Source organism: Engraulis encrasicolus, chromosome 19 (assembly GCF_034702125.1).
Source record: "Engraulis encrasicolus isolate BLACKSEA-1 chromosome 19, IST_EnEncr_1.0, whole genome shotgun sequence".
NCBI classification, from domain to species: Eukaryota; Metazoa; Chordata; class Actinopteri; order Clupeiformes; family Engraulidae; genus Engraulis; species Engraulis encrasicolus.
The window spans coordinates 31,952,820-31,971,815 of record NC_085875.1 but is presented as its reverse complement, the minus strand read 5'-3'; positions in this window follow the sequence as shown (position 1 = coordinate 31,971,815).

Below are 18,996 nucleotides of genomic sequence, written 5' to 3'. Positions count from 1 at the left end.
GAACAACAAGTGCAGTTGCAAAGAGGGGTTAGTTTTTTTTAACTAGAGTAAATAATGAGTACACACACACACACAAACTAAACTAAACATGATGTTTAGTTTAGTTTAGTTTGTGTGTGTGTGTTTGTGTGTGTGTGTGTACTCGTTATTTACTCTTTATACAAAAAATAAAATAAAAAAAATAACCCCTCTTTGCAACTGCACTTGATGTTCTATATATTTCCTGTGCACTTTGTATTTGCTTGTGATGTTGGCTTGATTATGCCCTCTTTTGAAAGTCGCTTTGGTTATAAAGCGTCTGCCAAATGCAATGTAATGTGTGTGTGTGTGTGTGTGTGTGTGTGTGTGTGTGTGTGTGTGTGTGTGTGTGTGTGTGTGTGTGTGTGTGTGTGTGTGTGTGTGTGTGTGTGTGTGTGTGTGTGTGTGTGTGTGTGTGTGTGTCTGAGAGAGAGAGCGAGAGAGAGTCTTTATGTGCTCATATGTGTACTGTATGCGTATGTGTGTGTCTACTCGACTCTGGTACCCTCTCTTGTGTGCCTAGTAGACCCCACCCGCTGGTGGGCAGGCGTTGAGGTGGCACAGCCTCTACCGCTCGATGGGGAAGATGGCAGCTGCCAGGGCTGCTAGAGCTCCTATCATCCATGTGGGGGAATGTCTCTCCCCAAGACGAAGAAAAAAGCAACACTCACACTAAGAGCCAAGGCAATAAGACATTATTAACTCTCTGTCCTGTATAGTATGCCTGTAGAAGTGTGTGTGTGTGTGTGTGTGTGTGTGTGTGTGTGTGTGTGTGTGTGTGTGTGTGTGTGTGTGTGTGTGTGTGTGTGTGTGTGTGTGTGTGTGTGTGTGTGTGTGTGTGTGTGTGTGTGTGTGTGTGTGTGTGTGCATGGTGAAAGTGTGTGAGGGGGATGTGTGAACCCAAGAATGGCAAAGACATCGGCAAAGAAAAAAATACATGGCCAGTTCTTGTTTTTGTTATTTTTTGCTGTGTGCACCTGTTGGAAACTGCAATCACGCTCTTCAGTTTTATCTAAACATTATGTAGAAGTTTAGATCCAATAAGCTAAATAGCTGTGGTGGGTTAATGCTTAGCGGTGACTTTTAGTGCTTTTAAGTATACATTTTTCCCCCCTGGCTTTTAATAGGGGGCACCAGGCACTCCATCTCCTGGCAACCCGCCCGCCTGCTCCAGCATTTTTTTTAAAAAAGGGCGAAAACCACACTGGCTGTCCCTGGCGGCAGCTGGGGATTTTACACCAGGAATTGTTAAATATTTAAACATAGTGAGAGATCTCATTAAAAACTCCACTACATCAACCAAACCTCCCCAGGAACGGAACGACATGCAGCAACACACCCCTCCCTGCCTCCCTCGTTCCCTCCTTCTCTCTCTCTCTCTCTCTCTCTCTCTCTCTCTCTCTCTCTCTCTCTCTCTCTCTCTCTCTCTCTCTCTCTCTCTCTCTCGCTCTTGTTCGCCATCGTTCACTCTCCCGAGTCATAACTCAGCCAAGTGTGACACAACACTTATTGTTTAAAGCCTCCTTGTCACACCATCAGCTCAATATATCATAATTTTCTGTGAAATGAGGCAGACTTCAACTTCGAAAATCGTCATATACTATATGGAGTGATTGAGCCCTGGGACACTTTGGAATAAGACTGACATGATGGCATGAAATATGACAGCTCAGCCATGCTAATAATTCCAGAGCATAACACCAACAGGAAATAAATAAATAAATAAATAAATCATGATAACATAAATAAAAAACACATGTATATTAAGAAACAAGGCAAACAAACTTCGTCTCTCTCGAGTGCTTTCTCACTCCAAAAATCCCACCAATTAATTCAGCGTGTTGTTAGAGGCCCCTCTATTTTTAGCCACGCTGCCCTCTCAAATAAATTGATTTCCTGTAGTAGTGGGCCTGGAATGCTCCTTCCTTGTGCACTGATTTCTCTCTCTCTCTCTCTCTCTCTCTCTCTCTCTCTCTCTCTCTCTCTCTCTCTCTCTCTCTCTCTCTCTCTCTCTCTCTCTCTCTCTCTCTCTCTCTCTCTCTCTCTCTCTCTATCTCTATCTCCCCTCACATACCGTCCTCCATCCCCAAAGGAATAAATCAAAGAGCATTCTGCCGAGCACACTCTGCAGCTGTGTGTGTGTGTGTGTGTGTGTGTGCGCGTGTCTTTTTATACTTCGAAACGGTTTATTTTTGTTTTAGTGCCATTAATGCTTGGGCATGTTGTAAACTTCATCAGTGTCACAAGCACAACCAGACAGGAGAGAGAGCGAGAGTGTGCAAGAGAGAGAGAGAGAGAGGGAGGGAGGGAGAGGGAGAGAGAGAGAGAGAGAGAGAGAGAGAGAGAGGTGGAGAGGGAGAGAGAGAGAGAGGGAGGGAGGGAGAGGGAGAGAGAGAGAGCTTGTCTTGTCTTTCATGACTTTTTTTCCCTCCTGCCCCCAAACCCCTGTCTAAAGAAAATATGTGTGAGAGAGTGTGCATGTGTTTGTCACACTTTATTTGAGTTAGCGTGCAGCGGCCTCAGAATTGATGGCAAGGTCAAAACAAACGAATAGAAGGCGCTTCGGATGAAAAAGGTGCAGGGCAGACATGTACCGTGCGGCTAGCCGCCGTAAATAAAAGTGGAGCAACTTGATTCGTGTTGCGATTGTCATGGGAGACGCTGCGTTACTTTGATGCATGCAACCAAAGCTGGAGTGGGGTGGAGTCATGGGTTGTTGTTGAGGCTCTTTTACAATTGGATAGAGAAAAAAATACAAGCAGACACTGAAATAAAATATAAAAAGAACAAGGCGGAATATGAGTCACTAAGTAGAACAAATGTTTGTTCGCTTCCTGGTTGGACCGCTTTGAAAAACAGGCAAAAGAAGCCAGACATGAACTCATTAATCAAAGGCCTTTACTTAATTATCTCAGACACCTTAGAGACACAGGGAAAAAAAAAACGTAAAATAAATAAAATACTACCTCTACCACTACCAGTACCACTAAGTCTGGGGCTTATCAACACCACAGTCCTTAACAATGCAATCCGAATCTCTGTTGACCACATTCTTCATCCCCCCCAGCCCAACCCAGCCCAGCCGTTGGTGTGTGTTTGCATTCTCAACTCCTCTCCACAGCGTTGTCACTGGCTTCTGAAAAACCGTAGGAGCCAGAGAAAGCCCCGGGGTTAAGAGGAGGGGAGCGGGTAGGAGGGGGGGAAAAAAGGCGTGCGGCTCGATTCTAGTGCCTTATCTGGCCTAAGCCGCGTGAATCCCCCTACACCCATTTAGTGCGCTCGCCACGAGGTGCTCCCACACAAGACCCTGGCCCCGCGCCTGCTTTGCAGTCCTCTCCCCTACTCCCCTACTCCCGCTGAAATATTGAGTTTATGACTGTTCATCTCAATAATCAGCCAGGCTGCAGCTAGCAGCCTCCACTGACAGCCTAACAGGAAAGCCGGCTCAGCGCTCACATGCTCTCTGCAGATTTTCCCTCCTCTTCGCCCGCTCCCACAGGCACCTGAGAACTGGATCTCTCCTCTGTCGTGTCGTGCCGTGTGTGCGTGTGTGTGTGTGTGTGTGTGTGTGAGTGTGTGTGTGTGTGTGTGTGTGTGTGTGTGTGTGTGTGTGTGTGAGTGTGTGTGTGAAAGAGAGAGAGAGAGAGAGGGAGTGTGTGTGTGTGTGTGTGTGTGTGTGTGTGTGTGTGTGTGTGTGTGTGTGTGTGTGTGTGTGTGTGTGTGTGTGTGTGTGTGTGTGTGTGTGTGTGTGTGTGTGTGTGTGTGCGTGCGTACGTGCGTGCGTGCGCACGTGTGTGTGTGTGTGTGCATGTGCGTGTGTGTGAGTGTTCATGCATGTCTATTTCTCTCTGCTTCTGTCTTTGTTTTTTCTCTCTTCCTCTTTCTCTCCATCTCTCTCTCTCTGTTTCTTTCTCCCTTCCTCGTTCTCTTTCTCTCTGGTTCTCTCTCTCTTCACTCTTTCTTTCTTCCTGCACTGTACCTTGCTGAAATATACCCCTGAGCTCAACATGTCTCCAGTGTGCACGCTGTGCGTCAGGCTTTTCAGCTGAAAATAACAGCCAAAGATGACCCCTGGAAAAGCACAAAAACGCACCCTTGTTTTGGAGCATTTCTTTTATTATTTTTTTCAACTTACCGTGCCATCATGTTTTCCCATGTAGCAAAAAACCTTCAAACTGCACAATCTCGCCATGACGAAATAGAATTGGTGCGCCATTGCTTTACAAAGACTGGGATAAAATTTTAAAAAAGCCTGAAGAAATGCCCATCCCATCTACAGTACTTTCATGCATGTCAGAATAGCGGACTGACAGGCCGCCTCCCCGATGAGTCCAAACGATCACAACACAAGAGATTAGGGTTTCGTCTGGGCTCTCTACCTTGAATAAAGACCTGCGTTCTCAGCATGTGCTCATGTGTCTGCGAAGAGTGTGTGATGCGTGCTAAGAGACTACTCTGGAGAAAGGCTCTGTCAGCGCTGACAGGATTTTGACAGACTTTCAAAAACAAACAGAGAAACCCCAGTTATAAATATATAAAAGTTCCTCAAGTTTATGCCAAACCGTTTTATTTATTAATTTATGAAACTCCCTTTCTTTCACGGCCTGCCTATCATGAAAGATATGTGTATAAAAAAACACAGCTGTGCTGCTGTACTGTGCTGAGAGTTTATACACACTAACACACACACACACACACACACACACTGTCGAGTCAAGTCTTCTGACAGAAGCACACAACCTTCAGGTTTCTCCTTCGGGGGGCCAAGGAGGGCTGAGAAGAAGCCGGGATAAGATTACCACACTCTCTCCAGTCCGTAGGGTTACGAGCCACAGTCGAGGGAGAGGCCATAACTCTGCTATCGCAGTCAATGTCGATAACAACCCACCGTGCTTGTTTGCTCTCAGAGCCAATGCTTGCAAAAGGGAGGAAAGTAAGGTAGTGGTGCGCACATCCACAATGCAGGTGCAGGACAAAAGTAGGTGAGACACCATGAAAACAAAGGTGGAATGTCCGCACACTGCTCCTGTTTGTTCATTTGCTTTTATATTCCCAAGTTCCCACTTCCCACTTATTTTCCCAAGTTCCCAGTGTGCGGACATTCCACCTTTGCTTGGAAACGGGAAGAAAGGCAAACAAAACTAATCATAGTAAGGGAAATGGACACTGCTGTTGGTGCACACGGATGGAGGTGGAGCCCACACACACCAAAGGCACCATGTCACCACGTCAATTATCCCCGTGGCTTTCTGTCACGTAGACCACTTTCTGTTCTTGCAACTGACCACTGTGGGACTTCCTCTAACACTCTCTCTCTCTCTCTCTCTCTCTCTCTCTCTCTCTCTCTCTCTCTCTCTCTCTCTCTCTCTCTCTCTCTCTCTCTCTCTCTCTCTCTCTCTCTCTCTCTTTCCTCTCTCCCTCTTCCCTTCTCTCCTTCTCTCCCAGTCTCTCTCTTCTCTTCATCTCTCACTCCCCCGCTCTCTCTCTCCCTCTCTCTCGAATCTGACACGGCGCTCTGGGCCCACAGACAGCGACATGTGAGCTCGTGAAAGTGTCAACGAGGCCGGGACGGCCAAAAGGGAAGGGATTTACAGTCGGCTGCCGCAAGCCAGAAGACGCAGACAGATCGTTGGAGGAGGAAGAGGAGGAGGAGATGGTGGGGATGGGCGTGGGTGAGGATGAGGTGGTGATGTAAGTGGTGAAGGAGTAGAGGGAGGGAGGTGGAGGCGGGCGGAAGAGGAAGAGCAGGAGAAAGAAGAGAAGAGAAGTGGAGAGGGGAGAGAGCTTGTGCCTCTCCAGCATCCTTCATTCTGACCTTGAGCCCCTCCAGTGGACGGCAAGGCTTGGCCCAGAACTTTTGGAGCCGGCAGGCGTGCTCCGTTAACGCCGACAGCTGGGGAAATCATCCAGGGAGAAGGAGTGAGAAAGAGAGCAGATGAGAGAAGAGAGGGGTTTAAAAAAAATGTACACACTCCGATGAGAGCTAAGACCTGCCACATACCCCACCCCTTTCTCTTGACTGCATGTGTATTTCCCCCCATAACATAACTAACATGCGTTTTGCATCACTGAAGTGCGAATATGAAAGATGTGATGCAGGAGGCCTTTGACAAAGCAATATGGAGTCACGCAATCTAGCTTTACCGAGCCTAACATCAATTTACATTACATGTCATTGACCGTCCAGGTTCACAATGCACATGCGAAATGTCAATCTATTCTAGTGCTAAATTATATTTCTACCAGGAACTACGTATGTACGTACTAACCAAACCAAGCAAGAGACTGAGCAGGAGTATGGTGGTGCTGTTGCTTTTCATATCATTTCAATGATCTCCTCCATCAATGCTGGTATCTTCAGGCAGGTCCGCTGATGGCTTTGGCCGGGCCCAGGACAAAGTCATCTGAAAGGGCCGCCCACCCAATAGACACAGTGCAATGAGGACTCAATTCCGGGCCCCCTCTCTCCATGGGCCCGGGACAGCTGTCCCTTTTGTCCCCCCAGGAGACGCGGTGCCTTGTGAAATGTTGCGCGTCAGCTTTAAGGCAGCGTGAGTGCATGAGCCTCTGCTGTTGTGTGGCTGCTGCTGCTGCTGCTGCTGCTGCTGTGTGTGTAATCCAGTTCAGTGGAGCTGGCAGCCACTGATATTACAGGATGTGGTTGGCTCTCTCTCTCTTTCTCTCTCTCCTTCTCTCTCCCTCTCTTCGTTTCTCTCTCTCCCTCTCTCTCCCTCTCTTCGTTTCTCTCTCTCTCTCTTTCTCTCTCTCTCTCTCTCCCTCTCTTCGTTTCTCTTTCTCTCTCTTTCTCCCTCTCTTTCTCTCTCTTCCTCCCTCTTTGGCCTGCTCTCTCTCTCTTCTCTCCTCCACCCTCCCTATCTCCTTCTCTCTCTCCTCCACCTCACCCTCCTTCTCTCCCTTAAGGAGTGACTCATCTCGCGCGGGCAGGTTACTTTAGACGCTCAGGGTCTCCACAAAGTCTGCACGGTCCCAGCGTACAGTAATCAGATAAGATAATGCTGAGGGTGCAGTGACGGTGTGTGTGTGTGTGTGTGTGTGTGTGTGTGTGTGTGTGTGTGTGTGTGTGTGTGTGTGTGTGTGTGTGTGTGTGTGTGTGTGTGTGTGTGTGTGCGAGTGAGCATTCATGTGTGTGCGTGCGAGGGCATTCGTGTGTGTGTGCGCGCGCTGTGAACCACTCACTGGTGTGTGTATGAGTGTGTGTGTGTGTGTGTGTGTGTGTGTGTGTGTGTGTGTGTGTGTGTGTGTGTGTGTGTGTGTGTGTGTGTAATGTATGCATGTTTGTGTGTGTGTGTGTCTGTGCCCCCCAGTGACACCTCAGCATTTAGAGTGCATTTGGTCCGGATGCACACACACACACACACACACACACACGTATACACAGCGGATGTTTGTATGCCCCCACTCAGGCACAGTGGATCATTCAGGCAAATTATCGGAACCGTTTAATTGGCCAGGAACCGGGCCCTCAGTGGAGGACGGCTCATGGGGAGGGTGTAGCGGTCGCCAGGGCTGGACTGGGGGAGAAATAGGGGCCGGGCATTTTGACTTAAAGGGCCCCCTCATAATTAAAGGTGCAGAACTGAATCACCGGTGGGCCCCACACCCTTGTGGGCCCCAATTTTCAGATATGTAAAAACATTTTTTTTTTTTTTTTACATTTCTGAAAATAGGGGCCCAAAAGGGTGCGGGGCGGGGGCCCACCGGGAAATGCCCACGATGCCAGATGGCCAGTCCAGACCTGGCGGTCGCGCACATTTTAGCAGCTCACATTTCACTGCAGTCTGCTGACTGTCTGCCTGGCAACCTGACACGCGTGTTCTTCAAACCTACTTTTTTTCTCCCTCCAACTCTTCTCTTAGTCTTCATCCTCTTGTTCTTTGCCTTCCTTCTTCGTATTCTTTTTCTTCCTCTCCTTGTACTCGCTGTGTTTTGCACCTTACTATTCCACAACCAACACCCTCCTCCTCCCACATTCACCAACAGATTTGCGGCCGGCTCCGTAACTGTGCTAATTGCATTACACACCAACAGAACTGGCTTATTAATGTTTCACTTTCATGAATCGGGATTTTTTTTTGGCTGAGTGTATCTAACTCAAAGAGTGCTTACACATTCACCCACATGCACGCACACACACAGGCACTGCAGGCCCGTACGCGCATGCACGCACACAGACACAGACACACACGCACGCACACACACACACACACACACACACACACACACACACACACACAGACACACACACACACACACACACACACACACACACACACACACACACACACACACACACACACACACACACACACACAGCAAGGCGTGTATCGAGAGCAGCATTAATTTCATGGGTGCAATCATGATGTAATCTCTCTGGCATTAGGAGGCCCTCTCTTGGTTTTTGAGTTTTGATGATTCTCTGCGCAGAACGCAAAAAGCTATAAGTAGCTCACACACTTACTGTACTGTACTCTACTGTTGTTGTACTTTTGAGACAGTTTTCAACAAACACAAACCGAGCGCAGCGCAGCAGGAGGACGTGCAACCTCACCCTCTTACTGTGGTGAATGGAGGATCTGACAACCCCCCAGGGCGCTCGGAAGCCGACAGTTTTCATCTACCTTAAAAAACAGGAGGAGTTACCCCTTGGGCACCACCACAACGCTCTCCCTGCCCTCCTCTCAAGTTCTCATTTCTCTCTCTCTCTCTCTCTCTCTCTCTCTCTCTCTCTCTCTCTCTCTCTCTCTCTCTCTCTCTCTCTCTCTCTCTCTCACACACTCATTTCACTCTTGCTCCCTCCCTTCAGAGTGATGGCCTGCTCTCCTCTCAAGTTCAGTTCTCATCTCTCTCTCTCTCTCTCTCTCTCTCTCTCTCTCTCTCTCTCTCTCTCTCTCTCTCTCTCTCTCTCTCTCTCTCTCTCTCTCTCTCTCTCTCTCTCTCTCTCTCTCTCTCTCTCTCATCTCTCCTTCCCTCCCTTCAGAGTTATGTCCTGCACTCCTCTCTCCAAATAAACAGCTTTGGGAAATTCAAGCCTGTGGGGGGTGCAGCCAGGCTTTAACACCTCCTGTCCAAACCCACTCCACTCCATCCCAGCCCATCCCATCACCCCACCACCGCCTTGCCTAATATCTTTTTTCCCTCCCTCCCTCTCGCTCTCTCTCTCTCTCCTGATCGCGCTCTTGCTCTCTCTCTCTCTCTCTCTCTCTCTCTCTCTCTCTCTCTCTCTCCTTCCTATCTCTTTCCTTTTAACTTTCAGTGAAACGTGTTTAAGTTCCGATATCAAATATCAGCCACAGCACAGCACAGCACAGCACACCACACACTGGACTCCTCTCTCTTCTCTCTTCTCTCTTCTCCCTCTTCGCTGGCTGGCATCTCCTCTCGAGCCCTCTCCACCACTATGCTCAGGCCTGCTGACAGGGTGGAAACAAATGGGTCAGTTGTCCCGGGCAAAGGGAGAGAGAGAGTGGGCGGAGAATTGCATCCCCACTATTGTGTGGTTTGTAGAGGGGGGCTTTCAAATAGTTTTGTCCTGGGCCCAGCAAAAGCTGTCGGCGGCCCTGACTACGCTACCTGATCTGCCAGCCAGAGCCAACCAGTCAGCCAGCCTACCAGCCTTCCTTCCTCAGGCCTGTCGAAGGGACTGGAGGGATAAACTGTGTGATTAAGCAAACCCAGTTTGAGGAAGGGAAGCAGGGGAGCAGATGTTCTCATTAAAAATGCAGGGGAATGAGACTTCTTTCAGCCAGACACTGTCCTGTGGTTTAATGCTTTCATTTTTCGCTGGAGAAAGCTGCCTGCCTGCCTGCCTGTGCCCCGAAGCCAATTCTTCGCAATGGCTAGTCCTCCTCCTCCTCCTCTTCGCAATAGGTGCAACCTACCAAGAAAATAAATGATTGCAATGCACTCTCATAACCCGTAAGGGTGAGTCTGTCCTCGAGCAGAGTGCATGCACGTAAACACACACACACACACACACACACACACGCACACACACACACACACACACACACACACACACACACACACACACACACACACACACACACACACACACACACACACACACACACACACACACACACACACACACACGCACACACACACACACACACACACACACACACATTTTACACTGTACCCCCCTTTAAAAACAGCTGAAGATAACTGGAGGTTGTTATTGTTGCCTCTCTCTTTTTTAGATGCATTGGTTTTTAATGGTCCAAAATAATCTGATCTCTTCAAAAATGCAAGCAGTAGAAACACCCTGAAAATGAAACACACTGCGCTTGTTTGTACTGCTTTGGGCTAGCAGCTATAAGTGCATTTTTTAGGAGTGCCGAGGCAAATGAATCAGAGAACACAAAAATCTCCCCCGTGCCCACTCTCCTATGGCTAGCGAACTGTGCAAGGGAAGGGAGAGGAGATGAGAGGAGCGGAGAGGAGAGGAGAGGAGAGGAGAGGAGAGGAGAGGAGAGGAGATGAGGAGAGGAGAGGAGAGGAGATGAGAGGAGAGGAGAGGAGAGGAGAGGAGAGGAGATGAGGAGAGGAGAGGAGAGGAGGAGAGGATTGGAGAGGAGAGGAGAGGAGAGGAGAGGAGGAGATGATTGGAGAAGAGAGGAGGGTAGGAGAGGAGTGGAGAGGAGAAGAGAAGAGAAGAGAGGGGAGTATAGAGAAAACTCACTGGCACTTATTAAAACCTGAGGAATCCATCACCGACTTGTGTAAACCTCCACAGACAAACCGCCAAGGAACAAAGTCGTGGCCAAGGCAAAAAGAAGCAGAGCGAGATAAGCCGGCTGCATTAAATATTGTCAACACAGGATACAGTTCTACCCATAATGCCTCACTTAGATTTGGGGGGAGTTAGGGGGATTTGGGTGGCGAATGTACGCTCTTCTGGTTTTCCTCAAGTAGATTGGGAGGCTGAGAGTATAGGAGAGATGGGGGGGATGGGATGGGAAGGGTACTCGGTGTGTGTGTGTGTGTGTGTGTGTGTGTGTGTGTGTGTGTGTGTGTGTGTGTGTGTGTGTGTGTGTGTGTGTGTGTGTGTGTGTGTGTGTGTGTGTGTGTGTGTGTGTGTGTGTGTGTGTGTGTGTGTGTGTTTGTGTGTGCATGGCAGGAGGAGGGGCAGTGTTAGGGTTACTGATGGATTGCAATCTTCACCTCCAAAGTCTGACCCCATTACCTGCTCCATGCCTCCCACACCACCAAATAACCCCCCTGCCCCCCCACCCCCTTCCAGTTGTGCCCCAACCCATGCCGCCACTCTTTATCTTTCTGCTTCATGCAAAGGTGAACACACACACACACACACACACACACACACACACACACACACACACACACACACACACACACACACACACACACACACACACACACACACACACGCACACACACAGGGGGGACGTGATTTAATGGGACAGCCAGCCGTTGCCAGAGTGGGAGCCCCTCTCCACTGGTGGCCCAGTACACTACACTCAGGCCCGCCGACAGGGGGGGCAAAGGGGTATGCTGTCCCGGGCCCAGGGAGATACAGGGCCCAGAATTGGGTCTCCATTACATTGAATGTATTGAGTAGGGGGCCCTTTCAGTTGACCTAGTCCAGGGCCCAGCGAAAGCTGTCAGCAGCTCTGACTACACTACACACACAGGGGGCCTCAAGTGTAATGGGGGAACACTTAGCGACAGAGTAGCCCTTTCCTTCGTTTTCTGCTTAGTCTATACACATGTGTTGCGCTCAGATAATGGTCAGTGCCGTGACAGCTGTGGTTTCGTCTTTTCGTTTGTTTTCATAAAGCCACAGCAGAAGCATGAGCCCTCTCACCACTGTGGTTAAAACAACAGAACCTCAGGTCCATCGTCTAATTACCCTGACCTTGCCATCCGTAAAGATCCTGTCAATTCATATTTCCCTCCACGTTACGTCTCAGTCGGGTCTTCAGCATGGGTGGATTGGCCACAAGGCATACAGAGAATGTAGTGGTATCACTCTTCATGCTGCTATACAGTTGACCTCTCCGAGTCAGATTTAAATATTCGTTTTGGCTGTTGTGGTCAAAATAGCTCGTAATAGATAAAAATGTTGTCACAGGCTTCATTGCTTCTCTCAATGCCTGGCGGACTGGTCTTGGCTGAAAATGCCTGATTTTTTTACCCCAGTCCAGCCCTGCTCTTCAGGGAAGGCATTTACTCGTGCCGCCCAGAGCCATCTAACAACAGAGTTGCGCAAACCAGGGACCAGGAAGTCGGTTGGTGATGTGATTCGCATAGATTAAAATGTTTCTTAACAGTAAACTTCTGTTCGTTGGAAACTAACACAGAACCATCACATACCAAACAAAGATTAAGTACAAACAAATTACATTACCTTTACCACATTTTCTGTGTTCTACGGCCACCTCCTAGAACTAAGTAACTTCTAAAAGAACTAAAGTCAATGGGGATTTCCATGTTAACGCTCCGTGAGGCTCCACGAGAGCCGCCATTGCTGTGGAAAGATTGGTCCATAGAGGTCTATGGGAGTGGCGTAACTCTGATATTAGATGGCTCTGGTGCCGCCAGGCAGCCGTCCAATCAGCGAACAGTGGGAGGGACGAGGGACGGGATTGAACTCATTGCGTACAAGCAGATTACCAAGCGGCATTAGAGATTGGATGAAATCAGATACGCATTTCAAGCTTCACCCCTCCCACTAGTAGCAGGCCCTGTACGAATAAAACTAGTAAGAAGGTATGATAAGACAAGGGGTGCGTTTCTTGAAAGTGTAGTTGTTAGCCAGTTAGCAATTTGGGTAGATGGCAATGGAAAATTGCAGTGCAAACAACAAAGGAGCTAACGTAGTTACGTAATGTAGCAACTATGGTTTTGAGAAATGGACCCCAGGCTAGCAGCACGACAACTCTCACGAGTGTGTGTAAAACTGCTGAACCTCATGGTCCAGCATTTAACCTGATCTAGTCTCCTCTTGTTTCAAGACATTGCATCAGCCCCTGCTCTGTGTGTTTGTTTTTTTGTTTTTTTGTTTGTTTATTATTTCTAATGAACTTCAGAGGCACACCACCTAAAACGCATGGAAAATTTCTCCACCCCTCCTCCACGCCCACCCACACCCCCCAAAAAAAGATTATGACTGCATCTCTGGGATCACGAGTAATGATCACATCCAATCAGGGCAAAGAGTGTCCCATCGTGGGCGCCCATAAACTGATTCATGAAACATTCCCAGAGGCTGGCTCTCTCTCTCTCTCTCTCTCTCTCTCTCTCTCTCTCTCTCTCTCTCTCTCTCTCTCTCTCTCTGAGCCTTTGTAATGATTTAGTACCGCAATATCAGGTGGGGGAGGAGAAAAAAAACCCATCACCAAACATTTTACATAATTCACTATATTGCCGTTAAAATGGTGTTGATGTCAGTGGTGAGATTATTGGAGAGAGGACAGTTAATTACCTTCCCCCCTCTGCGCCAGTATCTGTTGCTCTGCAACATAACTCTCCGTTGTGCATATAAAGTCCATAAAACAAATGGCTGTTGTGAGGAACAGATTGTGCTGTTAAACCAAATGTTGTTTGTAACACTCAGAGGCAAGCAGAATTTCGACATAAAAAGTGCAATAACCTGCATGTTACAAAGATTTATGCGCGCCACGTCCCCTCACTCTGCGCCACGTTCTCGATATTGCCAGGCTGTAAATTCTAAGAATGTCTTTTGAAGCCACAAAAACATTACTTTCCATATGCACACTCACAGCCCTTGCCTCCCCCTATCCCGGCTTGGCTCATGTGCCAACTGCCAAGGCACAGTGGCCATTTTCAGCGGCTGGCTGACACACCTGGAAGTGACTGCAATTTTGGTATCGAACGATGCCCTGCTCGGGAAATGCAACTCGTGAATGAGCCCATTAAAAAGCAGCCTCGGGGGGCTTCCAACCTGGAGACAGACTAATATGGGATGTGGCACACAGCAAGCGGAAACGCAAAAAGAAAAAGAGACAATCAATGGCAAATGTGTTATATGACTTGAGAAGTTCAATCGCTGGTGCGAATGCTGTGGTATTGAATTGCTAGCTTTTTGTGTTGGTATCAGTAGCACTGCACACACTGCACTGCACACAAAAAAAGAAAGCTATCTTGAAGACAGATCGAGTGCACAGTGAGAGGGGCTGCCGTAGCAGATGTGATGAAAGGCTTGACAGATGTGATTCATTTTTATGCATGTTTGTAATGGTGGATGTTGGTCCCGGGACGTGCTGGGGCATGTCTCCAGCAGGGCTGTAATTGTCCATCCATCATTTGGATGTGACCATTCTATCACCAGACTGAGTTCTCTTGCCCCTGTGCATTCTATTCTATTCCATGTGACGACTGTGTCTGTCGTCGACGACAAGAAGATCCACCCAGCCAGCAACCCCCCTCACAAAAAAATAAATAAAAAACAAGAAACAAACAAGCCATTTTTCATCTGATTTTTCAAGAGGCCCATCGCAAATTTACAGTAGCATTCACTCTTCCATCATAATGTTAGCTCTAGGGGAGGACTTTACAAGTGGGGATTCAGCTGAGAGGGGGAAGATATAGCTACAGTACTGCTCTACACTGTTTCTCCCCATGCAGTAGATGCTGATGTGGTGAAACTCTTTGGAGATGACATCAGTGATGTTGCTCAGTGGTATGCTGGAAGGCTCCACTAGAAGGAGAGCAGAGCATAGCAGAGCAGAGCAGGGCTGCACATGTTTTCTTCTGTTTTTGGCCAAGGTCACTCCTGTGCTTTTGCAGGAGTCATGAGCTGAGGATTGTGGGTAGTCAGCCGAGTCGACTGGATGGCTCGTCCTCCCAGGACCTGGCTTTTGCCCAGCAGCGAGAGGGGGCAAGAGTGAAATCGAAAAAATATAGTGAGTGTGAGTGAGTGAGAGAGAGAGAGAGAGAGAGAGAGAGAGAGAGAGAGAGAGAGAGAGAGAGAGTTTAGACATTAGTGACCCCACAGCCTCTTACTGTGCTGCCAGTTTTCCTCTCCTCTTCCCCACTGTCTCTCCTCTACCTTTCTGCCTTTGCCTTTGACGGACAGCATAGTCCACTGCAGAAAAAGAAAAACAGACACATCGGATGGAATGGAAATAGTTGGGGGGGTGACTTCACCTTTGCGTTCCTCGATCGCACCTCAGACCCCCTATTCCACGTTTTATAAACCCGGGCACACACTCACACACGCGCATAATCGGAGCTCCACGGCACAGGTCAGGCAGCTGGCCGGCATTAAATTGGATCCCTGGGTCCCCCCACTATTCCTGGGAGTTAAATCCATAATAAAAGCATCTCTTTCAGCCCGCCCCCCAAAAGCCAGTGGGAGGGTGTGGAGCAGGGCCAAGGAAAGCAACCGTGTGCCAGCCACACCCCTGGAGCACAGCATCTGCTTACGGGTCTTTTACCTTAGGGCCCTGTGAGCACACCAGTACACACACACACACACACACACACACTGAACAGTGTACACACACACACACACACACACACACACACACACACACACACACTGAACAGTGTACACACACACACACACACACACACACTCACATACTGTACACTCAAATACACACACAGACACAGACACAGACAGAGACACACAGACATACACACCTCACCACTATTGGCAGCCACATGCGTAGCATCTTGCGCATGTGTGCTGCTTCCGCACACCGCAAACGCATGCATATGTGCCGTGCTACACATGTCGTTAAAGTTAATTAAACAGATCTTGCGAGCGCATGCATCCCCGTCTCAAACCTCGAGGACACACAACACCATGTCATGCCGAGTGCTTTTTTCTTGAGCTCCGCTGCTCCGTGCTCCGCTCCGTCGAGTCGCTCGTGTTACAGCCGGCTACAGTTTTGGGCTAAAATCGGAGATTTCCTCCCGTCTCATTCAATTTATGTCAAGCATTATACCGGGATTGGAAGAGACCTGTGCGGCGAGCCAGCTCTGATCTGGATGCAAAGCCAGCAGGAGTGTGTGCATGTGGTTTGTGTGTATGTTGGCGTCTCTGTGTGTGTGTGTGTGTGTGTGTGTGTGTGTGTGTGTGTGTGTGTGTGTGTGTGTGTGTGTGTGTGCGCGTGCGTTTGTGTGTGCATGTGTGTGTGTGTGTGTGTGTGTTTGTGTGCGTTTGTGTGTGCATGTGTTTGTGTGCGTACGTGTGTATGTGTGTGTGCATGTACTGTATGTGTGTGTGTGTGTGTGTGTGTGTGTGTGTGTGTGTGTGTGTGTGTGTGGGCAGCTGTGGGTTTTATGAGCTTGGCTAGTTTTAGCATGCTATCCGGCCACATTGGGTTCCAGCACATGAAGTCATCAGATCCATCCTTTAGAAGTGCACAGAAGGATGACGCTCCTGGGGAGTCTGCTTACGTAGGCATTGGTGTTGGTTGGTCTTGCCCAAATTATTTGGTTCGTCTGTGGGACATACAGTAACAATGTAAAAAAAAAACCTGATATTTTTAGATGCCACATGACAAGCTCACAAGTCTACCCATTCAGAGTAAATTTCGAAAAAGGAAGTGGCTGGCTGCTGAATGGAGGATGGATGTAGATAAAATGGGGCCTTAACTTCTCCTGACAGTTCACTGACAGGATGACATTATTTGTTTCATCCACTGCCATCATCCCCTGCCATTTTGCAGTTTGGCTACTCTCCGTCGACATAATGCGGCTGAGTTATTTTACGAGTGTAGTATCCCATTCGCTTTGCAGCCCGTTATATTTGCCAAGTCTATAGCGGCGGCTATAGCCCTGTGTTGATGTAACTTACAGTCAAAGTCTGCACTGCTCCCAGTCAGTTAGTGGCTCATTGCTACGGCCGTAAAATATTACAGTATTTCTACTTGGACCGTCAACTCGCGAATGACATCAATCTCAGGCAGAAGTACAACAAGGATGAGGGATGAAAGGGATGGAATAATAATTATGTGTCCTCTGAGATGGCCAATCGGTCTTATATATGTTTGGATCAGGACATACGTAGGACCTGAGACCACTCTCCCAGCAATACTGGGTTTCCGAAATCAAATCTGATGTCTTCTGCGCTGCCTCACGCTGTCATATAACACCAGATTGAACATGGAGTGCTCAGACATGCAGTCTCTTTTTCCAGCGTGTGTGTGCGTGTGTATCCGTCTGTGTGTGTGTGTGTGTGCGTGTGTGTGTGTGTGTGTGTGTGCGTGTGTGTGTGTTTGTGTGTCTGTGTCCCTGTGAATGCATAGGCACATGTTTTTGCAGGATCTGCTGCAATGCAATAACCACTGCAGTGCAGATTCAAAAAGCTAATTATCAGACACAGGCATGAGAGACATCCCGATATGCGAAACACACAAGAAATTAAACGATTAGTCAAATGAAGTGACAGAATAATAATTTCTGGCCTCTGGCCACTGACGCCATGCATGGTGGCAGGTGAGGGAGACGGGAGACTGGAGACTAGGTGTTGGGCTTCTCTCGCTGGCCTGCCCTCCCCCCCACACAACCAGTGTTGCCAGATTGGGCAGTTACCCGCCCAATTGGGTTGCTTGGGATGGCTGTCTGCGGGTAAAAATAGGCCATTTGGTTATTTTTTTCTGTCGTTTCAGGCCCATACAAATCAATGCAATTTGTTGAAATTGGGCAGAATTTTGCACATTTTAGCATTTTTTGAGAACGTTTTGGGCGGGATTTGATCAGACACATCTGGCAACACTGCCCCCAACACCTCTCAGGCCATCCATGAGCATGCCGGATAATAGCGCAGGCCTTAATAACTTTGTTTTGCTTGTTCCTCTGATTGTTTCCTCACAAAGCTAATTAAGTATCTGTGCCTCAGGGACCATCTTCATTTCCCTCCCCTACCGCCTGCCACTCGCTCTCTCTCTCTCCCTTTCTTTCTCTCTTTCACACTCTCTCTTTTTCTCCCTCTCTCTTTCTCGCTCCCCTCCACTCTTCATCCCTGTCATCTGGAAATTGATGGAGGGCCGTGGATTGTCTGCTCGCGCTGGTCCCAAGGTGCCTTTCCCTTCACCGTGTGCAGACATCGCCTGGATTCCTCCTCCTCGCCCCTGGTTGATTACGATAAATCAATTTGAGGGGTCAAACGTGACGGCTTGGGGTGGAGCAAAGGGGTGCTGGTGAGGGGGGTGGGGAGTTGGGGGAGGTGGGGGAGGAGGTGGCAAGTCATCTCTACCAGTGCAGGCCAAGCTGCCGGGGGGGAGCGTTGGCAAAGACCTCCGTGACCCTCCCCACAGCAGTTTTTCTCTGTTTCCACCGCCAGACATTCATTGCAAGACCATGAAGCCAAGAGCTGTGAAGCTAGGCCTTGTGTTTTATATGTATTACCGGTGCTGTACATATTGCATACGCCGGCCGACTTTATGGCAGACAGCACGTGTGGTGTTAACAGCGCGCTCGAGTTCGGGCAGGGGGGGTTAGTGTGAAGGTGAGAGGCAAAGGCGGCGAGAGAAAGGCTCCAAGAGCAAGCCGCTATGATGCCATTCTTTTAACATGAGGTAATGTCAGAGATTTAATCAATGGCTGAAGGAACAGGAGGCAAAATCAATACGACCCAAGCTTGTTTGCCTACACGCTTTGAAGGTGAATCATGGCCTTGCTACATAAATTGGACTAATTGAAGTGCACACTCTAAAACAAGCTTTTAAAAACCTTGTCCGGCTGCGTGTGGAACATGCAATAGGTAATTGATTCACATGGCACTGCAGGAAGCAGAAAGGGAATTTGAAATGAAAAGCTGCACAAATCTTTCTTTGATGGAAAGGAAAGTAAGTTTGCATGTTATTTTCCATGTTCACACGTCGGTTTGTGTTGAATATGCGTAACATTAGCAAAGATTCAAAGTCTTACCCACTATATTCCATGTTACACGTCGGTTTGCGTTGAATACTTAACATTAGCAAAGTCTTACCCAGTATATTCCTCCTCCATCCCATTAGA